The sequence below is a fragment of the Adiantum capillus-veneris genome, chromosome 3 (genome assembly GCF_014529385.1).
Source record: "Adiantum capillus-veneris isolate H3 chromosome 3, ASM1452938v2, whole genome shotgun sequence".
NCBI classification, from domain to species: Eukaryota; Viridiplantae; Streptophyta; class Polypodiopsida; order Polypodiales; family Pteridaceae; genus Adiantum; species Adiantum capillus-veneris.
The window spans coordinates 135,152,240-135,168,480 of NC_140933.1; the positions used below are offsets into that span (position 1 = coordinate 135,152,240).

Here is a 16,241-nt window from a genome sequence, read left to right on the forward strand (position 1 = left end):
GATTTCCTGAGGGGTGTTTCCAAAAAGTGAAAATGAATAAATAATAAGAAAGAAATCAACAAAAAGGATAGATAGTAGTCACACGCTGGTGACATACCCCCCTCTTGAAATCTCAAACGTCCTCGTTTGCATCTATGTCGTACATGCTCACAGTCAACACTGGTGTATTCAACACCTGTCGACACATGTACGACACATACATGCTGATTGTCAACCCTGGTGTATTCAACACCTCGTCGACACATGAATTGCTTGCGTGTGAACCCTGTCCCAATGACATAGTGGTAGCTTCGCACTTTGCCATTGCTTTAAGTCACTAACTTTCCAATGACAAAATGGTAGCTACACATTTTGCCACTGTCTTATAGTACAAGTTGGGCCCAGTAACACTTTCGAGCATACCCAAACCGACAATTTAAGAACGGAGTTACACATGTACCCTTTAATAGAAGCAATTACTGTATCCTTGACAAACTGACAAGAAATACTCACTTCTATAGCACTAACCAAACTTTTGGACATTCCATAAAAGCAATTGCCAAACTGACAATCTGTACAGCTCTAACATTCATGTAACATGTACTTGATTTGAGCTCACTTTAAATACCATGTACATCATTTGTTTCAGAAGCCATTGTCACACTGACAATCCGTGTAGCTTTGAAACTCAAGGGGTCAAGGTAGGTTGCAAATCGAAGGCTTCAAGGTAAAGTGATAACATTGTTGGTGACTCTTCAAATTCACCTTCTTCCATCCACTTAGCATCCATTGGTGGATAGTTTCTGAACTTTACCAAGTAACGCCTAGCAACCTTGCCTTTCACTTTTTTTTCTTTATGTGCCAAAATCTGTTCCGGGACGAAGATCTCGTCAAGTTCCTCGACTTCTGGCTGATCTTCAGCTGGCATATCCTCTGGCACATCACCCACATAGGGTTTGAGAAGACTCACATGAAAGTTTGAATCTTTCAACTCGCATTGTGAATCTTTCAACTATCAGGCAATTTCAGCCTATATGCAAACATCACTGATTATGTCGCACACTTGAAAAGGCGCATAGTAACGCATGCTGAGCTTTGGAAACAGTCTTTCCTTGCCCTTCATCTTCTTTAACCTTGCCTTTTCAAAGCGTAGAAGCACCCAATCACCAAGTGAAAATACCACTTCACGATGGTGATGATCAATTGCTTTCTTTTGCTTTGTCGGAGTCTTTTCTAAGGCCACTTTGACCTTCTTGTACATTTCATCCATGTCCTAAACATACTTGTCTGCTTCAAATATCTTGTCTTTTGTATGCAATATGGGAGGAACTTTTTTGCCACCTTCAACTATCTCAAAAGGTGCCTTGCCAGTTGATGAATGCAGTGTATTATTGTATGCATACTCCACCAATGGCAAATACTGCTCCCACTTTTCTTTATGCTCTGACACATAGCACTTCAGCAGATCTAGGACAATAGAATTTGCCTCTTCTGACTGCCCATCTGTTTGAGGATGAAATGACGAAGAGAATTTGAGCGTTGTGCACATATTCTCAAACAAGCCTCTCCAGAACAAACTTGTCATGCGTGGATCATGGTCGCTACCAATCGACTGTGGCATGCCATGATACTTGAAAATATTGCTCATAAACAAGTGTGCCATCTGGTCTGGCGTTATCTTCTTCCTGACAGGAATAAAATGAGTCTGCTTGCTGAATCTGCAAATGATGGTCCAAATACCATCGTTTCCTGTCTGCGTTCTCGGAAGATCAAAGATAAAATCCATAGCAATACTTTCCCATGGTTTATCTGGAATAGGTAGTGGTTGCAATAACCCTGGCGCCTTTTGCCTGTCAAACTTAACCTTCTGGCAAATTAGGCATTCTCGCACAAAGGCATCCACATCTCTTCTCAATGTAGGCCAATAAAAGAATGTCTCAACCGCTTTAACTGTAGCATCGATACCACGATGCCCTGCATACGGTGGGACATGACTCTCTTCCATAATTTTGCGTTGCAATGGCTTTGTGACACACAATCTGCCATGCATCATCATGAACCCATCTTTGCGAAGATAGTGTTCATGACGTTGTCCATCCATTAACTGCTCGAAGACCCTTGCAAAATCTTCATCATTTGCATACTGTCCCCTCATATCATCAAGTTCATGATGATAAGGAATTGACACAGCTGAAATTTGTGGCTTCCTTGACAAGGCATCAGCCACAACGTTCTTCTTGCCTTCCACATGCACAATCCGAAAGTGGAACATAGACAAGATATTTGCCCATCGCATATGCTTCTCAGATAACTTTGCCCGTGTCAAGAAGTATCGCAAGGTCTGATGGTCTGTTTGGACAACAAAGTCTGCACCTAGTAGGTAGTGTTTCCAACTTAAGAGCGCATGAATAACGGTCTGCAGTTCTTTTTCATAGACTTGCATAGTCTTTTCTGGCCCTTGCAAGATTCTACTCTCATAGGCTACTACCCTGCCATCTTGCATTAGCACTGCACCAATGCTACTACCGCAGGCGTCGCACTGGACCACAAATGACTTCTTAAGATCTGGCAACACAATGACTGGATCTGAAGTCATCTTTTCCTTTAAGAGATTAAAAGCTGAAATCTCTTTCTGTGTCCATATAAAGGTGACTGCCTTCTTTTGAAGAGCATGTAAAGGTGAAGCAATCTCAGCGAAATTTCGGATAAACCTTCTGTAATAGGAGCATAGTCCCAAGAAGCTTCGGACATCGTGCACCGTCTTCAAATCTGGCCATGACTTGATCGCTTCAACTTTAGCAGGATCCATTCTGACACCATCCTTTGAGACAATGTGTCCCAGAAAGTGAATCTCTTCCAGAAAAAATTCACTTTTCTTTGCATTGATGAGCAACCTATGACTGCGTAGCTCTTTGAACACAATGGCCAAGTGATGCCTATGCTCCTCTTCATTCTTTGAGTAGACTATCATGTCATCAAAGAATGTACCAACAAACTGCTGGTGTGGACGAAAAATTCTGTCCATCATCCTATTGAACATAGCAGAAGCATTTGTGAGACCAAAGGGCATCACTAAAAATTCGTAAAGGCCAAACGTTGTTCTAAAAGCAGTCTTGTGCACATCCTCTGATCTAATGCGGATCTGATGGTACCCACTCTTTACATCTATCCTGCTAAACATAGCTGTTCCTTCTAATTTGTCCAGAATATCATCAATTCTAGGTATAGGGAACCTATTCTTGATGGTATTCTTGTTCAGTGCACGGTAGTCGATGCACATACGCCATGAGCCATCCTTTTTTTGCACCAACAACACTGGAGAACAGAATGGGGATGAACTGGGCTGAATCAGCCCCTTTTCTAACAGCTCCTGTACTTGGCTCATTATCTCTTTCTGCTGAGCCGCACTAACCCTGTACGGAGGCTTATTTGGTGGGCTACTGCCTGGCACCAAATCTATCGCATGGTCCTCGGGTCTCTCTGGCGGTAATTGAGACGGTAATGAATCGGAAAAACAGTCACTATACTATTGTAAAAACATTGACCTTTCTTTATCTAGCACATATAAATTTGATTCATCACAATCTGACACTTCACGTGCAAAAACCAAGTACGCAGAAAGCTTCTTTTTCATTACAGAAGTAATAGCAGAAGCTGATACAGTGGCAATAGACTCCCCTTTAAGCTTTACATCCAAAATGTGAGTCTTTCCCTGCTCTGTACAGTGATCTTTTTGTTGTAGGCATCCATGATTCCCTGTACACAAAATAACCAAGGAATACCTAACAACACATCACATCCGTCCAGTGGCATGATGTAAAATTCTTCAGCATCTACATAGGATTGGATATGTAGGCACAACTTTCCGATGATGGGTGTCACGGCCTCTGCTGTATACCCCATCTCTTCAGGTCTGATTCCCAACTTTGAAGCCAATTATGGCCAGGACATGCCAAACCTGCCTCTGCTGTATACCCCATCTCTTCAGGTCTGATTCCCAACTTTGAAGCCAATTCTGGGGAAATGAAATTGGCTTTATCAAAGAGAATAAGCACTGTTTGATCCCTGACCTTTCCCCATGCTCTGCAAAGCTCACTTGCATCTGAATTTGGCTTGTCGCCCACCATATCTGGCACTAGACTAGCCATGGGCTTCTTTCCTTTCCTGTCCTCCTTGTCTTCAGAATAAGCTGGCCTTTTCTTTGTAGGACAATTGTAAGCAATGTGGCCAGGCTGCTCACAGATAAAGCATTTGTTCTCTGACCTCAGGACCTTCTTTCCCTCTTCCGACTTGCGAGGAAAACGTCTTTTCCATTTCTTTGCTGGTCCCTTTTCTGATTCAGCCGTAGCTTTGCCTTTCCCTGCGTTGGCTGGCTCCTGAGTCCCTTTTGGAACCTCATTGGGAACGTGCTTCGCTGAATTTTTCTTGGCTGATCCTTCCTTGACGCCAGTCTTAAATTCACAATCTTCTCCCTTGAGCAAACCATTGCCAGTGTTTGCTACCTCGATGAGCTGCGTCAAAGTAGTGACTTTGGTCTTCGTGCAGTACTTTCTCAATCCTTTAGGTAGGCCACAACATTATTTTTCATTCTGTTCTGTCAATGGCACAAAGTCATCAGATAACCATGCTGTTGCAAAAATTTGCTTGAAGTAAATCCATGTGGACGGAGCTTGCCCTTGGAGCAATAAAGTTGTCCACCATTGTTCCGCATTCCCTGTCAAGAAAGTGGCTGCCTTGCAGACCTTTGAAGCCTCTGTAAAGTTCCCCCTTGCATAGGCCTTGTTAAACTGCTAGAGGAATGAGAGAGCCTTCTTCTTGTCATCAAACCCTGTAAAGATCGTGAATGTCACACCTTTGCCACCTTCTTTGTACAGAGTTGGCCTCTCCAGTGGCGTTAAGTTGTCATATGGAAGTGACTGAAACATGGAAACACTGTTAGGGTTCATCTGTGTTCCTTGACCACTATTATGTTGACCTGGAAATGCCATATTTGGTGGTTGATTTGTAATTCCAGCCATACCAAAATTTGCCTGTGGCATCCCAAATTGGCCCTGAATGCTTTGAAACCCTGGTAGCATGCCCGTGACACCATACATGGGGTTAGTCATCATTGTTTGAGCACCCCCAAACACTGTTTCTGGCGTGTAAAATTGATTTCCAGGTGCATGATCAACCATGCTCTGGAATACCGATCCACCTCCAAAATAGCGAGGGTGTACTCAAGGTGGTGGGAAGACTTGTTGCATAGCCTGTAGGTTGCTTTCTTGCCCATTAGAACTAGCTAAAGGCTCCTGAAAAGTGGTTGGCTGAACTGGTATAGCTTGAAAGACTGGCATTTCAGCCACCTGTTCTTGCACCTTAGGCACAGGTTGTGGAGAGTGCATGTTATCCGTCAAGTGTACAGGTGTTTCCATTGACTCTGCAGTATGAATCACCTGTGCTTGAGCCTTAACAGGCTTTTGAATATGATTCAGTGCCCCAACTTGCTGAGACGGAAGAGGAGGTTGCAGAAAGGCTAAAAACCTCGGGTTCTGCATTACTTGTGTGAACATAGCCACAACAGTAGCCAACTGGGTCCTGATTATATCATCATCCGTCTGTGGTGTTCTTGAAGACTCACCCACTTCATGTGTCTGTTGACCCTGCGAGGAGGAAACCTCTTCAGTCACATCATCAGGTCTGTCAGCCATAATTGCAATTCCCTGTGTCTGGTCTATGATCCCCTGTGTCTTCAAGCCCAAACTGACCAAGGCTCACTTCTATGGGAAAAAGTGATTTAATCCCGGCGATGGAACCATGAAACCGGCCTGTTCAATCCGAAAAGGGCGGTAAACCTTAGACTAAAACCTTATTTGCTTTCACCCATTTAATTTGTTGCGCACTTTACCTGTACTTTCAAGACACAACAAAGGGGAAAGGGATACATGCTGCTACATTGCACCTGTATGAGAAGACCGACACCAGATTGGCCCCTAACTTAGGCGCCCCTTTCGGTATTTCTTTAAAGTTTAAAAGAGGGAATAAACGTTGTGGTTACCTACAAGCTGCCCCGCACAAGCTTGGCTGAATTTCAACTGTTCCGGCCCGATTTCGGCAGCATAACTGTACTAGGACCCTTCACAGTCAGTATTCCCACGCATTGAATGACTTTCCCGACGCATACAAGCACTTTGCAAAACTTGGCGAGAATCTGCAGCACGCTGAATTCTCTGTTTTCAGCCCCGAAAATGCACCAGATCACCTGTACAGTGGTCCCCTCACGTCCCCGAACCTCCTGGGGGTATTAGGGTCCGTTTAGGGCTAAAACCCTAAACCTGCAAAAATACACAGCAGGCTGTAATTTACTGTTTCGGGCTCCGTTTCGCGTGCCGGTTGCATCCCTAGCAAGCCCTCGAGCTCCCGCACGTGTAGGGCTACTTGCCCTTTGAATCGGACGAGATTTCTGACGTGAAACCTCTCCGAATTCACCTGTACCTGCGGGGGATTAGCCGCTATCTATTCCAGTACCTGTGCAAGAGGCTCTTGCCTCGGCAATCGTGCATGAACCCACACAACTGTACATTGGTCAATTGAAAAGCCCGCTAGAGGGGCATAACATACTGCCATAGAGGAGAGAGAGGGCAGTGCGTAGCGTGCAGGGCATCACTCCTGGCACCGCACTGTACATAAGAGGGAAAGGAAGCACTCCATAGCTCTTAACCTGTGTGATAGAAGCTGCAAATGAGCCCTCCTCTCTTCAAATTCAGCGCCACTTCTTCCTTGAGGAGGCAAGTGCACAGAAATGTGCCACTTGACGCATTTACAAGCATTTTCCCGTTTCGGGTTCGCCGCTTAAAAATCTCCCGACCGGTTACCCAGCTGCTGACTTCACGGCAGAGTAATAAAATGTTCCCCTTGTCATTCCGGAGGTAATGACGCGAACACATTTTCAGGTCCCAAAATAGCAGTTCCCTAAATTTTAGGAGATGCTGCCATTGTATCTTTCTAGGTCATCCGACCCTCTTTGTACACTGCAGCCACACCAAGAACTGAATGTAGCCTCTGTAGCAAAGGATTCCACTTTGGCTAGTCAATGACCCCACTTTGGCTAACCGTAGTCCTTGTCCAACCTTAGTGCTCTCTTGCCCTCATGCCTGGACTCCCTCTGAACAGTTCCACACTAGCTATGCAATGCAGGGCAGTTAGATTTCCTGAGGGGTGTTTCCAAAAAGTGAAAATGAATAAATAATAAGAAAGAAATCAACAAAAAGGATAGATAGTAGTCACACGCTAGTGACAGAAACAACTGGAACAGACTCGCCTTTAAGCTTTACATCAAGGACATGAGTCTTTCCCAAGAGTAATTCTTTTGTTGTACGTATCCACCATAGCATGCAACTTGTAACACCATGGGATACCCTATAACACATCACAACCCTCAAGTGGCATAATATGAAATTCTTCCTCATTTACATAACTCTGAATGTGCAGACGAAGCTTCCCCAAAATGGGAGTAACAGGCTCTGAATGACATGGGCTTGCCAAACCTGCTTCACCTGTCATACCCATCTCCTTTGCACGAATATCCAACTTTGATGCCAATTGTGGTGATAAAAAATTTGCACGGGCTCCTGGATCAAAGAAAACAAGCATTGTCTGGTCTCTAACTTTGCCCCAAGCTCTACACATTTCTATGGCATTTATGTTTGGCTGATCACCAACCAAATCTGGGACAAGTCCTGCACTCGGCTTTGGCTTCTTCCCTTTATGATCTGACTTGTCATCCTTATCTTGTGACTTCGTCTATATGCATTCATTTGCAAAATGTCCTTCCTCTTCACAAATGTAGCATTTCTTGGCCTCTCTAAGAGCTGTTTTTTCTTCACAAGTTTTGCGAGAAAAATACCTTTTTTGTGCTTGTCCTTGTCCCGAAGAAGATTTAGACTGCTTCTTGGACGTGTCAGCTTCTTCAGTGGAGGGCTTCTTTGTGGGATTCACAGAAACATTGCTCGTGGCTGAAAACTATTTACCTTGGGACCCTTTCTTGTGGCTATTAAATCATCGGAATCTCGCTTCGATAGATTGCTGTCCACTCTCGCATTCTCAATCAGCTGGAACATATTCATGACAATAGTCCTTGTGTAGTAGTCCCTGATTTTCTTGGGCAATCCGCAACAGTACTTCTCAATTTGTTTTGACAATGGCACAAACCTGTAAGAGGTGACTTGCAACAGTGCGGCCCAAAACTGTCTATTGTACTCTTCTAGATTCGCATAGTTTTAGCATTCAACTCGTGCCATTCTGTCATCACATCCACTTCATAAGTGTTTGTAAGCCATGCAGGCGCAAAAAGCTGTTTGAATTGGACCCACTTTGTAGGGGCTTGATCCTGATTCAACAATGCGGTCCACCATTGAAGTGCATTCTGTTTCAAGAAAGTGGCAGCCTTGCGTATCTTCGAAGTCTCTGTGAAGTTTCCTCCAGCATAAGCTACATTATACTGCTGTATGAGGGTCAAAGCCTTCAGCTCATCTTCGGTTCCTCGGAAAGTTTCAAACTTCACTTCGTGCACACCTTTCTTGTAATCCTTAGGCTAACTCAAAGGAGCCACATTATCATAAACAGGTGCCCGCAAAAGTGGTGCTCCACGATTGTCCTTTCCAACAGTCGCATCACCTGTTTTACTTGTCATATCTGCATTTTGTGCGTATGGTTGCGAAAAACCAGCCATACCAAATTGTGTTCCAGGCACTCTAAATTGACCATAGGCACCGTGAAAACCTGGTTGGACACCCATGTTTGCGTACATAGGGTTATCCATGCCTGTTTGCATTGTCCCGAACACATTCCTTGGCATATAACTTGTGGAAGGTTTAACCATAGCTTGAAACACTGAACCACCTCCAAAATAACCAGGATAAGTAATACGTAATGGAAGGGTTTGACGCATAGCCTGTTCATTACTCCCTTGACCATTCACAAACGGTTCCTGTCCAGCTAAAGAAAATTGTCTTGGATCATTGGACACGGCTGTTGATCAACCACATGGGCTTTCCCTCGAGCATCACGAGTCCTCTGTGCATTGGAAATCTCCTTTTCCTGCAATGGCTTAGTCATGCCCTGTGTAGGAGGCTAAAAACCTTGTGTCGGAGCCTGAAATTTCTGTGTAGGAGCTTGTAAGAACTCCTGCATCGTCGGGTTCCTAGCCAACTACTGAAACATGTCCATGCAGCAACGCAGTTGAGCTTTAAACAACCTGTCCTCTTCTTGAAGAGTTGAAGAAACTTTCTCTGTGCCATGTGAGGAAGATCCCTCTTCAAGTACTTGGTCTCTCTTCTCTGCTATAACGACAAGCTCTGTGATGCTTTCACCCACAACAATCCATGCTGCACTTTTTGAAGAAAAAGTGACTATTCCGTCGATGGAACCATATAACCGGCCTGTACACAGTAGAGGGCGGTACTATTTCAATTACTTGTTTACACAGAGCATTGGGAAGAAATGAGAACACTATTGCGTCCAACGACTAGAGTATCACTACGCACACGAGACTGACACCCTATAGGCCCCAAAAGTTGGCGCCCCTTTCGGTATTTCTTTATTCAATTATAAGTTGAGGATCCGAACACTTAGACCAAGCTTTCACAAAGCTGTCCAAACCTGGCGAGGGCTGAAAACGCAGGTTTCCGACCTGATTTCGGCAGCATAACGGCGCTAGAACCCCTGTAGGTCAAAAGCATTTGTCTAGGACGGATTCCTCGGCTATTTAGAAGCTTTCTGGTAAGTTGTAAGAGAATTTCAGCGTGCTGTAATTCTCCGTTTTTCTGCTGTCGGGTGCCCAAAACCTTGTACACGCATCCCAAGGCTATCACGGAACTCCCATGGTGTTCCCTTGCAGTCACTGATTGAGTAAAAATCAGCCTCCCTCTTCAAATCGGGCGCCTCCAATTGGGATGGAACTGACAAATTTGCCTGGAGCCGCCAAGTGTCGAGTTTGCCCCTTTTGAGTTAATTCCCTAGTTTCCACCAACTTATAAAGTTGTTTGTAAGTGACTTGCCAAGTGGCCCAGATTTCATTTGGTGCACACAGGCTTCCATACTCATTAGAATTCAGTGCTAATTGGCCCGACTAGTTCCAAACTGACCGACCTAGACTCCCGATGTGAGAAACCTGTTCGGCCATAGCTGTTTCACACTGGCCATGCAATGTCCACTTACACCTTTTCAAGGGTTCGGAGGAAAACAAGTAAAAATAAAATAAATAAAAATATGTATTACATATTTAGAGAAGGCAACATGAAAAATACACTTCGTGGTGACATTTTTCTCTCGGACAGGGTCATTGACTTATCGGACATTTATATAAGCTAGTGACCAAAGCCATAGAGAAAGAAGCCTCAAAGGACAAAATTACAGAAGAAGGAATCTTCTACACCACATTTGTCTGCTAAGTAGAAGGGAGAATATCACAAGCAAGAAAAGTGCTTAGGGTGTGGAGAGGCTGGATACATTTTGGCAAAGTGTGCGAAGGAGGAGAAGAACAAAGACAAACCAGAATCATCAAAGGTGGTTGAGGAGCGTGCAAAAAAAGGGAAAACAAGGCCGCACTTGTATTAGACTTTATGGGGACGCCTAAGAGCTAGTTTGATCCCAACACGGAGCGTTGTAGGACGTGGAACAAAGTGTAGGGCCAAGAAGTGCTCATCTTCTTTGATAGTAAAGCCAAGGCCAACTTTATTTCGACAGAGGTGGCGACTCGATTGGGGATAAAACCGAAAGACATGGGGCCATAGATGAATGCAATTCTGGAAGCACAAGGGCATGAAGTCGTCGTAATGCCTGGCATTGGGAAGTTGCGGCTACATTGTCAAGGTTACTTAGGGCATGAGGACTTTCAACATCATGCCTTTGGAATTTTGTGATATTCTCTTAGGAATGCCGTGGAATATGCGACTTTGGCCATTTATAAATTAATGAAATCAAGTCTTTTGTTTCACTCGATCTTTTTCAATAATTTAGATGACAGTAAGAAATCCAATTTGTCAGAGCTAGAGTCAGAGCGACAAAGTTTTTTGCAAGATCAAGCCGATTGTTTATGTGAGGGTTTGTCTGGCGAGTTATCTCTTGAAAGTCCAGAGGATCGCACCATAGACCTGATTCTTGGTAGTACTCCTCCTAAGAGACCCCCTTACAGAGTGAGCCGTGCTCAACAGGAAGAGAGTGAGCCAAGTATAAGACCTTTTGGAGAAGGGATTGATCCATCACAGTACATCACCTTTTTGTTCCCTGGTGATTGCTAGTTCAGAGAAAGACGGATCCTGGAGGATGTGCATGGATTACATCTCAACAAGATCACCATCAAGAATCCAAAACATAGGATCGATGATATACTGGACAAATTACAGGTTCTACTTGCTTTAGCGAAATCGATCTTAATAGTGGCTATCATCGGATTAGGTCCCAAGGTCGCTCCTTGAGATGTATACAAGATTGCGTTCAGGACGTCCTTTGGATTGTACAAGTATTCGGTGATGCCTTTCGGACTCACGAATTCTCTTGCAACGCTTCAACGGGATGATGGATCGGATCTTTTGAGAGTATCGACATTTTGTGGGAAGGTTCTTCGATGACATCATTTTTTTCTCATGATGCTAGACATAACACAGAGAGCATGTCCTGAAAGTATTTTGAAGTAGCACTTATCTGTAATAAATGGCAAGAAAAGTTTGTTCTTCTTTTCGAAGATGCACTTTTTGGGACACATTGTCTTTGTAGAGGATGCTAGCTGGATTCAACCAAGGTGGCTGAAGTATGAGATTGGCATACTCTTTGGAATGTGCATGATGTAAGGAGCTTTCTCGGATCATGTTATTACTACACACAGGTCACGGTTCATTCGACATTTGTGGAGATGGCTTTGCCGTTGCACACCCTGACTCAGAAAGGGTTTCCTTTCACGTGGGGGCCTTTGCAAATTGCAGCTTTTGAGAGATATAGCACAAGTTGACTACAGGGCCCGTGTTGAAGTTACCATATTCGTAGAAGTCTTCTGAGGTCTATTGTGATGCTTGTGGAAGTAGTCTTGGATCGGTCACAATGCAAGACGACCATGTCATAGCTGACGAAAGCAGGAGGTTGTTTGAACCAGAGAGGGTTGAATAGATTTATGAGAAGGAGCTCTTAGCAGGGATTCACGCTTTGACTCAGTGGAGGCATTACTTGCTCGGAGCAGATTTTACAGTGCACATGGATGGATCATCACAATTTGAGATACTTCTTGTCTCAAAACAAGCTTTCGAAGAAGCATATGAGATGGGCGAACTAGATGCTCACAGTTCTATTTCTAGATAGTCTATCTCAAGGGAAAGAGAATGTGGTGGCATATGCGTTGTCTCGCAAGCCACGCATATCTGCTATCACTTTAATACATCATCGTAATTTTGATGCTACAAATGCCGATTTTGGTGAGATCTTCAGCATCCTGTAGAGTGGGGAGACAATTTGAGGATATTCTCTCAAAGGAAGGTTTTTGACGCGAAAGACTGTAGTGTATTACTTACTTCTATTGGCCGCAACCCAAGAAGGATGTGAATGAATTTGTGCATACTTGTTATATGCTAGAAAGCGGAGTAAAACAGATACAAAATGATAGGACTCCTCAAACCTGTACCGATTCCAGATCGCCCTTCGGAGAGTATTGCAATGGACTTAGTATTTTTTTTTCCAAGATTCGGAGCTGGCATGATGGCATATGGACTGTAGTAGATAGATTCAACAAGTAAGCTCATTTCATACTAGTGAAGAAGACAATGAAGGCTATGGACTTTGTTTTTTATCTTTCCAAGATTCGGAGTGGGCATGACGGAATATAGACCATAGTAGATAGATTCAGGAAGTAGGCTGGCTCATTTCGTACCAATGAAGAAGACAATGAAGGCTGACCATTTGGCAAAGCTGTTTGTCTCACACATCTTTCGTTTACATGGGATACCTACATTTATTGTTTTGGATAGAATCTGTGGTTCACCAATTTGTTTTGTAGAGCAGTGTGTGAGAATGTGGTTACTATGCTCAAATTCTCATTGCCATTTCATGCATAGACTGATGGGAATTAGAGATTACCAATGCAGTGGTTTTGGATTTACTTAAATGTTATATCTTTGAGCATAAGCCCATGGGTGGAGTTTGCTTACAACAACACTATTCACACTTCGACGGGGAAGGCACCATTTGATTGTCGAGGGTGGCAAAAAGGTTCCTCTTCTTTTGTGCACCAAGAATTTTCCAGGCAGATCATATTGTTTAGGATTCAAGATCTGGAGATTGCTTGTGCGAAGGTTAAGGAGGCTTGTAAGGTGCAGCGGAAGTGAATGTTGAACTTTGCTCAAGATGAGTGCTCCGAATTGTGCTCAAGGTTCCTTTTACTTATGGAAGGAAGAGCCTTCCGTTCCTTTAGTGAGAGAGTGCAATGGACACAAACAAAGCGGTGAACACTGTGAATCAAAGTGCATGAGACTGAGAGATAGAGAGAGAAGAGAATACGACACTAGAGACGTTGTAAAACCCTCCTCCGAAGGCCCCGCTCTCTATGGCGAGAGCGGTCTACTATTGATTGCACCAATCTCTACAATGCTTGGACTTGCCGATGATGTCGACGACGACGAGGACGACGACGAGACTGGCTGAAATCTGGAAACTCTAATGGCTGAAATCTGCAAATCTTGTACCTGCTGCTGAATTCTGACTGTATGTCGGTGACGATGTGGATGACGACGCGCTGAAAACGCAGATGCTGAAGTCTGCGTTTTCCGGGCTGAAACTGTAAACCTTGCGGAAACTGACCGTGCGGCGAGGAACTGTTGCGGGAAGGTGAGATCTGCGAGGTTCGGGACTTGATCTGCGGTGTCTAAGGGCTGAAAACTGAAAACGCTGGTGGTTCTTGATGTTCCGTCGCGATGATCTGCAAAAACGCTGAGGTTGTGATGCAAACCAAAAACGCTAGGGCTGAAATTGTCTTCTGCTGTCGCCGGATGTCATGCAAATGCAAAACGCTAGGCTGATCTGCTGTGTCGTATTGACGCCGGGCTGATCTGGTATGCACAAATCGCCAAGGCTGGTCTTGTAGATGAAAAACGCTAGGGTTGTCCTGCTGATGTAGAAAACGCTAGGCCTCTTGGGTTCTGCTGAGAAGTTGCCTGTTGAGCGAGTGCTCCTGTTGCCTCTTCTGCCAAAAAGTGCTAGCGCTAGGTTTCTATTTATACAAACTTAGCAAAATTGCCCTACCTACTTTCCAACAAAAGTCACTTAAAAATAATAAGTGAAAAATGTCAAAAATAGGAAAAATAGGCCTATGCACTGTAAAAATGCTACTGATGGGATCTGATTGGAGTTTGATGGTCATGCTGTGTGCAACTAGAGGATATGCATCTAATCTAAGTGTCTGGATCTGTACGGTCTGCGAACAGACTCACAAAAGTGCTAGATCACTTCCTATTTTAGATTGACTAGATTGAACTGAACCCTGATCATGTTGTAGCTTGTCCACGGACACATAGGGTTGGATGTGTCACGTGACATCCCCTCCTCTTCAAAGTGAGGTATTGGTACCGAAGTATATGGCGTTGAGGGAGATCGCCAATAACATCCGCAATCCTCGAAAGGACTCTTCGTCGGCCCACGTTGAGGTGTGGGTCGTGCGATACTTGAACTTCATAAAGGTGTGCAACGCTTGCTTCTTTGGGTTGCGCCGAAAGCGACGCAAAGTCTTCTGAGTCTCCTTCAATGCTTCAACTTCGTCTAGAGTCATGCTTCTTTCTCCTTCAAGAATCTCCATGACTGAAAATTCCTGAAACCATTTCCTACACAAAACCATGAACTTCCCTTTTCCATGTAAAGTGACTGGAAAAAATCTTGTCTTCTACAAAGACTGTGCATGCAATGTAGATGAACAAAGACAGAGTGCCAAACCGTTCACCACACACACACAAACCATGGGATCGAATCTTGCTCTTTTGGTCTAAAGCAATCAACTGTGGCAATTCACAACGGAAATGCCCATGCTTGGTGCTCATACTTTCATGTACTCTTTCTACGACTGTGTCGTGCCAACGAAGAGACATGGATTGTGACTTCCTTGAATGCATACTTTTCAGCTTTTCATGAGAAATCTGCATACATGCGTGCTCATTCATGAGTGAAACGTGCTCAACGTTCAATATGTCATGCCTAGGAAAAGGGATCACATAAAGACGCTGACTAAAATACAAGAAACGATCACGAATGAAACACTCGTACAATGCGTGCGTACTAATCATGCGAACACATAATACTTCCTGTGAGGATTCTTTGGACCTAGGCTCGAGAGCCAAGATCGGTTCTTCCTGATTGATCGAATCTGCAACGAGGTTAGCTTCGCTAGCAAAAGCATCTACTAACTCAGCATCCTTGTGAACAATCACGTCCTCTTCATGCAAATCATCATGCTTGTGAGGAATCACATCTTGATCATGCAAATCATCATGCTTGTGAGAAATCACATCTTGATCATCATGCAAATTATCATGCTTGTCATTCAAATCATCATGCAAATCTTGTGTATCATGCTTTGGAGAAGAAGAGACTGAGAGAGTCTCCTTTTCCGGAATCTCTTGCATTTGTGCCTGCACTTGAGAAAAGAGTCACAACAACTCTTGCATGTGTCGCGCTTGCTCATGCTCACGCTCTATGGCTGCCTTTCTTTCTACTTCTCTTTCTGCGTTCTTTCTGTGTGTCTGCGATCCATTTCTGCCATTCTTTCTACTCTTCTTGCTTCGCGTTCTAACTTCCTTTCCATAAACATCTGCTTCAACTCCTCCATAGGAGTTAGTGCAATCCTTCGCGTAGATGGGGAAGGGGGAGGGTCGGAAAAACCTCTTGGTGGGGAAAATTCTTCTTTGCCTCTCTCATGCTCATCACCTCTAAGCGAAGTATCCATTCCGCTTTGAGTGATGACCATCCACTGAAGTCGTGGGGTCTTGTGGGTTCTTGTGGTCTTGTGTTCTTAAGTTCACGAGGAACTTGGGTTCTTGGGGGTCTTGGTTCTTGAGGGTCTTGAGGTTCTTCTTTCGCTTGCAATCTGTGTTCGAGAAGGATCTTCTCTTCACCCGAGTTCTGCTCTTTTCTGCGGGCGCACCCCTTGGCGGCCTTGCGCTCACACCAAGGTTGCTTTTTCCCACCTCACGTCGATTGGCCGGCCGCTAAGTGCACGGTCCGCTCTCAATGAGTGAAAAGAGGCACAAGGGGAG

General features: G+C 44.3%; 1 protein-coding gene and 1 pseudogene across 4 annotated transcripts in view; one reads left to right on the forward strand and one right to left on the reverse strand.

Moving 5' to 3' along the window:
• The window catches only part of LOC147461761 (phosphatidylinositol deacylase), a 79,630-nt gene that overhangs the window by 11,082 nt on the left and 52,307 nt on the right, over positions 1–16,241 (forward strand). The gene's annotated exons all lie outside the window — the stretch shown is intronic.
• On the reverse strand, positions 668–8,755 carry LOC147461762 (uncharacterized; annotated as a pseudogene).